The sequence below is a fragment of the Limulus polyphemus genome, unplaced genomic scaffold (genome assembly GCF_000517525.1).
Source record: "Limulus polyphemus unplaced genomic scaffold, Limulus_polyphemus-2.1.2 Scaffold1603, whole genome shotgun sequence".
NCBI classification, from domain to species: domain Eukaryota; kingdom Metazoa; phylum Arthropoda; class Merostomata; order Xiphosura; family Limulidae; genus Limulus; species Limulus polyphemus.
Window position 1 is genome coordinate 168,624 of NW_013667213.1, and position 8,001 is coordinate 176,624.

Here is an 8,001-nt window from a genome sequence, read left to right on the forward strand (position 1 = left end):
CTTACTTTCACCTAAAATTAACTTTAGCCCTTACTTTCACCTAAAATTAACTTTAGCCCTTACTTTCACCTAAAATTAACTTAACCCTTACTTTCACCTAAAATTAACTTTAGCCCTTACTTTCACCTAAAATTCTCCACTTATAATTCAATCAGTGACAGCGTAGCGCGGTTGAATGATCAGGAATTCGCCGTAAAACAACTATAATAGGACTAATATGTTACTTGTAGCTTACTTTCACCTAAATTATCAACAAAATTACGTCATTAGCTCTCTTGTATTATTTCCAGTTGGAGTTGCATGTGCACCGTTGATTTCCTGCTGATCCCTTTCCTATTGTGTTCATGTTTACATATTTTTATAAATTGTCCGGAAGGCCGGCCCTCTTTTAAAACTGTCGGATCGGACCGATTATGGTACCGACTCCTGTTACGGCCAGTCTGCCCCTGCATAGAAGGTACTTAATATTCACGTAAGTCATGGTACTGAAGAACACTGTTAAAGCCACGTGGAAAAATCGACAATATAGAGCTGATATGGAATATGTCAGGTGAATACGTCGACTTACATGTGCGCAGCCCTACATTGAAGGAAGCTTTGGATATTTCGGTCAATAGACCGTACCCATAGAAACACTGGGAGTCGGCCATATTGGAAGGATATACAGGAAAACAAAGATACATTGAATGTATTTTCGGAATTAAATATGTGATTTCCCTAGTTTTTTATGTAAAAATATGGCTTAGTGTTAGGAAAAGGTGACTGATAAGTTGAAATACCGAGTTGGAGTATCAAATGTTGAAATAAAAGATCGATACGATACTAAATCATCTATCATTGGTGGCTATGATCCGTATGAGAAAAATCTTCTTTGATCAGATAGTGTTGACATTTTGCCATCTATAACAGTGGTTCCCAACCTTTTCACCACCAAGGACCCCATGTTTTTTGAAAGATTCAACTAATAATTAACTCGTTTTTCCATTTTTCACTATCAAATAAAAGACATATATAACTGAGTGTGCAATTAAAAGAACAGCAGAATTAAAAAACTTACTTGTTTAATAAGATGGTATTATCTTCGCGGACCCCCAGGGGTATGAGGACCACAGGTTGGGAATCACTGATCTATAATATATCCAGACTTTGTGAATTATTTGGTTTTCAAACGCAGCGCATACACGTCTAGCATTTAATGGGAAATGAGTGTAGTTTAATCAAATTTTCTTTTATAATCATAAGTGACTCACTTATTCAGACATATAAACAACAGAATGGTACATCATCACAGAAACAAGTACTGTATCTAATCGAGTTCATTTTGTTGCTCATTGCCCCATTTCACTAAATGTCTCAATTTCCGATATTGTTCAACTCAACATATTACTGTAAACGTTTTTACTCCAATACATTACACACTGAATGAAGATGTGAAATAAAAGTTCGAACAAATCCTTAATCACTTGTGAAAGATAGTGTGCAAGTTACTTTTAATGTTATCATATTCCAAAACTCTGACTTGAGTAAAATCTGTATTTGAGAAGTTTAGTGAAATTGAGCCCAGACATATATAATTCCGATTAAAAAAAAAACAACAACAAAAAATGAAACACTTAAATTTGATTATGCATTCATGACAGCCATTCGGGTCATGTCAATATAGTCCAACCTGCTACAGTAAGCATCTTTATACAGCAATCACCTGTATATAAAGGTCAACTCATTTTGTTCTGTACATGTATACAACAGTCACCTGTCAAAAGCAGTCAGTATTAAGCCTTCTCTTAGGTGACCTTTATAAACGGGTTACACCGTACTTCTTTCTAATCGAACTCTACAACAGAGTAATTCAAACTGACTAGCGAACAGCACACATGAGCTACCTTATCAATCAAAGTCAATGAACCATCATTCTTGGACATCAGGAAACTAATTGGAACAGTTCCATTTAAAATCGTGTACTTCTGGCGCACAGTCCCAATAACACGTTATACATGAATTATCACATTGTCTAATTTTCTAGTTGTCTCTAGAACTGTAGGTGAAAGATGAGCTTTGGTAAATGCTGGAATGTAACGTGAACATACATGGAACCTACGCTGTCATTTATGTCAAAACCACAATCAAATCACCAGGTAATATTTGGTTAAGAAAACCACAACATCCTGTGATAAGTCTGTCACTGGCTCTATCACCCCGTTCTTTTGGTATGAAGGAAATAGTCCCTTGAGGTGTTATTCCTATCAGTTTTTTTTTTTTTTAATTTTCGCACAAAGCTACACGAGAGCTATCTGCACTAGTCGTCCCTAATTTAGTAGTGTAAGACTATAGGGAAGGCAGCTAGTCATCACAACCCACCCCCAACTCTTCGGCTCTCTTTTACCAACGAATTGTGGGATTGACCGAAATTTATAACGCCCCACCGCTGAAAGGGCGACCAGCAGATTGCCAGTCGAGCGCTCTGACCACCTGACCATGCCAGGCCTATCAGGTATTTTACAATATTATGATGCTTGTACGATGATAGTTTCTGCCCATACTTTAAGAGTTGATGGTTTCTCTATAAATACTTCAAAACAGTCGATAATTACGACACATCTCTTTCCAAAATCTTTTCTAAACTGTATAAGCATTGTTTTTTGTAATGCATCTGTATAAGGTCAATAAACAGAAGGTTCCATTCTTGTACACATCACTTCAATTACATTTTTTAAGATCCTTGACACTGATGTTTGTGAAATACTGAACATACGACAAAAGCAACAGAGATAGGCTAAGTCAAACTCCCATGATAATATGGTTCGAGGTATTGAAACAATTATCAGTATGGCAAATGTTGATATCCCTGTAATGTTTCTTTCTCACCATTTTTATCAAAATCCTCTTTACACAATTTATTTGTGAGTGTTTAAGGTTTGATTCTCAGAACATGTAAATTCACTTTTCATTGCATCTATAAAAATTCCACCAACTCGGTTTGTGAAGATATTCCTGGAAATTCGATCTCATTATTCATAAACAATTCAGATTCACCTTTTCAGAAATCGAAAGGTCACATCTTTGTTTTCATCGTTCTTTCAGACGCTTATGTCTAATTACACTGGGGGTTGGTAGTTGCGTGTTCCTCCAAGTCTCTGTTTTAGGCACCAGTCGGGATTATTCCTGTCATATAAATTTGCTTTCTTTCCTGAAACAAAATAGACGTTATCATTAAAATCAGCAACTTATATTAGTATAACTAAAAGCAGCGATATCATATCTCATAATTTCTAAACTTGTACTAGGAAAGCAATATTCGTTACGTACCAGGAAAAACAACAACAACATCATATATATAGCTAACAGCATCAAAACAGACGGAAAGAGATGGGTGAGTTAATATAAACACACGCCATTGATTTGTTACTATATTAATATAAAAACAAAGTACAGTATCATATATACATACCGTGGATGAAGTGTCAAGCACATTGTCTGCATTCTTGTCCATAAAGTTCCGATTTATTTTGGCCAGCCATTTCTTCGTCGGTCACTACTTAATTTTTCACATTCCCCTCCGTGATTTCTTATAACTGTTGCTAGTCTATAGTATTGTAAGTCCTTTTCACGATCCTTTCTGTTCGAACATCCAAAAATAGCACACTTTAAAACCATTTTGTTCTGAATTATGCCCTAGGATAAAAATTATCGACAGCCTTTTGTATATGTTTACCTAAGCGTAAAGGGAATTCCTCCAATATGGCCGACTTCCTGTTGATTACTAGTCTGAAATAGGTCTGTCATTCATAGGAATTTTATCTAATTGTTGGAAGTTCATATAAATAAAATAAACTACATGATATTCCGAGATCAGAGCCATTTAAGCACTTTTATAAAGAAAACTCAATATCAGCAATATGCAGAATATAAAAAATACTTTTCGCATTACAGAAAAGTAATCAATGATATATCAAGATGTGTTTTCGAATTCAAATAAATATTAATATAAACGTAGAAATGAAAGTAATAGCAAAAAATTGTCGTATTTTAAGTTACAGGTAGATAATTGGTATTTTCAACATTAAAGGCACCTTATGTGACAAATTGGTTAAACGGACAGGTCAGAGATTTGAAGATTCAGGCATACTCATTCCTAATTTAAGCCTTCTGGACAGATGGAGGGCATTCACTCAGAAAAACCTGCGTCTATACGGCTACTCATAGCCAAATAGCGAAAATGGGAGCCATAACGCTTCCACAGCTGGAAGTGCGAAAAGTGTTCAATAGTAAATCACGGCTCAAACCTTGAATTTTCTGACATGCAACCCAGCACGTTATTCACTGTGCAGAAAGTAGAGGTACTTAATAGTCGTTTTCGAAAGTCGAGCGTCCATTTATTACTTACACATTTTCAAGGTGCATTTTTTTATTCTAAATTTCATTTTGGTGGTACCAAGATTCTCTGATCATCCGACTTACGCAAACTTGAACTTATCTGTAGGAAATCTTATAACTAATTACAAAATTTGACTGTAAATGTTTCTTATCACATTTCACTAAGTTAACCCATTACAAATTAAAGGCGATTTAAAATAGCATTAAAGTTCTACCTTTCTATTTATCACAAATTTAGAGACATTTGCTATCTCAGATACACCTAAATATGTTATATATGTGTTCAATGCCTGAATATGATCAACCTACGACCGAAAGCTAACGCAAGTCATTGCTGCTCAGAAGGCAGTAACGTTATACCATTTAAAGAATTATGCTGGGCTACATTTATGTCTATGAATTACTATAACAGACGAAAATATTGAATTAAACAGTACCATCACTCTGATGTAACCAGGGGCTTGTGCTGAACAAAAAAACCTAGGGGTGAGAGCAACTCAAAAAAGTCACCGCACAAAATAGAAACAAACATAATCAATTCACTTAGTTAACCCAATCGTGCAATAAACCTCGAACTTATTGTATGATAAATACTTTATAATGCTTATATATAGCATTATTTTGATTTTCCAGTTGTTTTTTTCTTTATATTCAAGGATGAGGGCAGCTGACACCCCCATCCCCCCCCACCTCTACGAGCGGATACTCTTTAACAGCTACAGATTGAATAAAGTATTTGTACTTTGGTGGTATGATATCTGATCATCCAAGTAAAACAATAAAGCTGGCATTATTGGGATGTCCATTTCTGTATTTAAAATATGACAAACAATATATATATATAATTTCATTCTAATATTAGCATAAAATACCCACACTCCGCTGCGGGATTCTAAGGTACCATCATGATTCAGTCAAGCATCTACGTTATCTTAATTACTTCTATAAATGATTTGTTTGTTGCTATTTCCCGAACTTAATTGGACATTTTAAAAAAAGGAAATAGTTTTGACTTAAGCTTCTCGGATTCGTTTTTTTTCTTCCTGTGTTTTCATTTGAATTATTTTCATTCTTCGAATTCTCAAATATACCCAGATTTATATTTTTCTTCCCGTTTTCCAAACTTAGTTCAGTTCAACTTTTTTTTTTAATTCTCAGATTTGTATTTTTCTTCCCATGTTTGTGTTGAAAAAAAAAGAGTAGTTCGCAGAAAACCTCCACATATTGTTCCTTCAATAAGTGAGAATTAGAAGAAAAAAAAAGATACTTTTCTATGTACCTTTAGAAACCGGAATTATGTGGCTTAGGGGCTATATTGCAAAAAAATTGTTTCAGTCAAATCTAAAAAATAATACTCAGAATCCCCTTAGTATGCGTACAAAGTTTTAGGTCTCTAGGTTCTTTCCTCCTAGGGCTATAGCGCACACACACACACACACACAGAGGCTCTTTTTATTTTTGTTATATTACAGATTGCAATATAAAACGCCTAAGCTGACAAACAAAGAAGCCTATTGGGAAATTCAGGAAAAACTACTCAATAACTATCAGTACTAGCCATCCTAATTTGTAACTGCTACAACATACGCAAAATAGCTAGTCAAGACTATTCACTTTCAACTCGTGTTTGACCAAGTAGTGAGATTTGACCATGACCCAATAGTCCCAAAGTGGTTCAAATGGAATGCGAACGATGGATTCACAGATCCACAGTCCAGCACACTAACCACGTCTGCCTGGGCTTTTTGGCTGTAATGTTTTTCTCACACCTTCCATTAACTCAATTCATTACAAATATGAAATAAAATAGCATATCAGTTTTTCTTTCTGAGAAAATTCACTACTAAAAAGGATGTAACATTATATTTTTGGGTAAAGAATTGTGTTGCGCTAGATTTGTTTATTCATATTACTATAACAAAGAAAAGTAATAAACAAAACCTTATAAAAACAGGAGTAAACAGTGTTTCAACTAAGACTTTGTATGTTACATGGCCAACCGAACTGGCCATCTCTGATATTGAAAGAATTCCCCAGAACTACTAGAGGGACAACCCGTATCCTAATTATTCAGTAAAAAATATAAAAAAAGTCATAAAGTAATCATATACGTGAATAAACAGAACTGATCATCGAAAGAATTAAGATGTAAACGAAACATGTCAACAAAATCACATAAACTAATCATTACCAAACACCGATTTAAAAGTGCATTTTAAAAGTTACAAAAATACATTAAAATCGACACAAAAAAGGATAAAATCACACACTGTTGCACAATATTTACGGTGCCTCTAGAAAGATGACAATGTTATCAAGGTCCTCAGAAAATCCACGAATTTTTACAATGATACTGTAGGAAACCTCTTAGCCCTCTGGGCACCTCCCCAGTGGCATGTTAACTCTTCCTGGAGTTGATAATGCTCCTTCTCGAGACATCAGTGTTCATTATTTTATTGGCCCAGGTTCAATCTTCTACAAACTGCATCAACACCCAAACCTCTTTTCACTCTGCTGCTATGATCCACACTTGTTAGGTAAGTGCCTTCTGGGACAATCTTTGGAGCTGTTGTTGATAGCGAGTGCAGTAGGTGGTTAAGTGAATTCTGGACCCTTGACTGGATTTATATTTGGTTAGGAATTGCTGAAAAAGTTGTGAAGAAAGACTGCACTGATGTTAAGAATTTGGAGGTCTTTAAGTTATCTCCATGACATGACATACTGTGCCTCTTTAGTGTACATATGTGTTGGTACTTCTTATTCCCTTCTTTTGGCTGTGTTGCCATGTCAGGCATCAGACAACGTGTCCCAATATTGGAGACATCAACTTCAGAGGTGGCTCTGTGACTTTAACAACTCCTAGGGACTGTGGGTTCCTTTGCTTGCCATGGTGGATTCTCTTTGCTCTGGATGTCTCTAGTTGAGATTTTAACCTGGAATCTCACTAAAGGCATCCAGTTTGGTCAACAACAGCTCATCCTCCATAATGCATTTGGGTAGTTTTCTTCCTTGTTTAGTTAAGCTAAAAAACCATGACTTTGAATGGGAAAAATCAAGATTGAAAACTTCAAATGAACTCGATTTGTGATAGGTCATAAGTTGAACAAGCAATATAAAATTAAACATCACAATAAATCTGGTCACAACTTGGCTCTTACTAGGAAATTGTGTATAGATAGAATGTAATTTATGTGCATAACTCAGTACTCATGGTGAATACACTTGCCTGATATATATATATATATTTCTATAAGAACACACCTGATCCAAGGGCTAATGAATGTGCAATTCACATAATTCATTAAGGATTAATTAATACAGCTACATAAGCTAGATCCCAGGTAACAGTTACCTAGCAGCAAATATGGATGTTTCACACACATGTGAATTCTTCAACAACTGTGTTTTTTACAGAAATAGAGCCTTGTTCCAATGGAAAAGTTAAGCTAGAAAAGAAATGTAAGCAAACTCCTTTCAATGGTAACTAAAATTAGACCAACTACTTCACAAGCACTGACCAAAGCTTTTATACTTGAATATTTGTAACAAAATGTCACAAACTTACAATCATTGGAGTTCGGGACCAAACTTCAAAATACTTTTTTTTTTTATATGCATTAATGAAAC

The 8,001-nt window shown here is 35.1% G+C and overlaps 1 pseudogene; it reads right to left on the reverse strand.

Moving 5' to 3' along the window:
- Nucleotides 1–8,001, reverse strand: part of LOC106464266 — a 92,480-nt pseudogene that overhangs the window by 68,053 nt on the left and 16,426 nt on the right.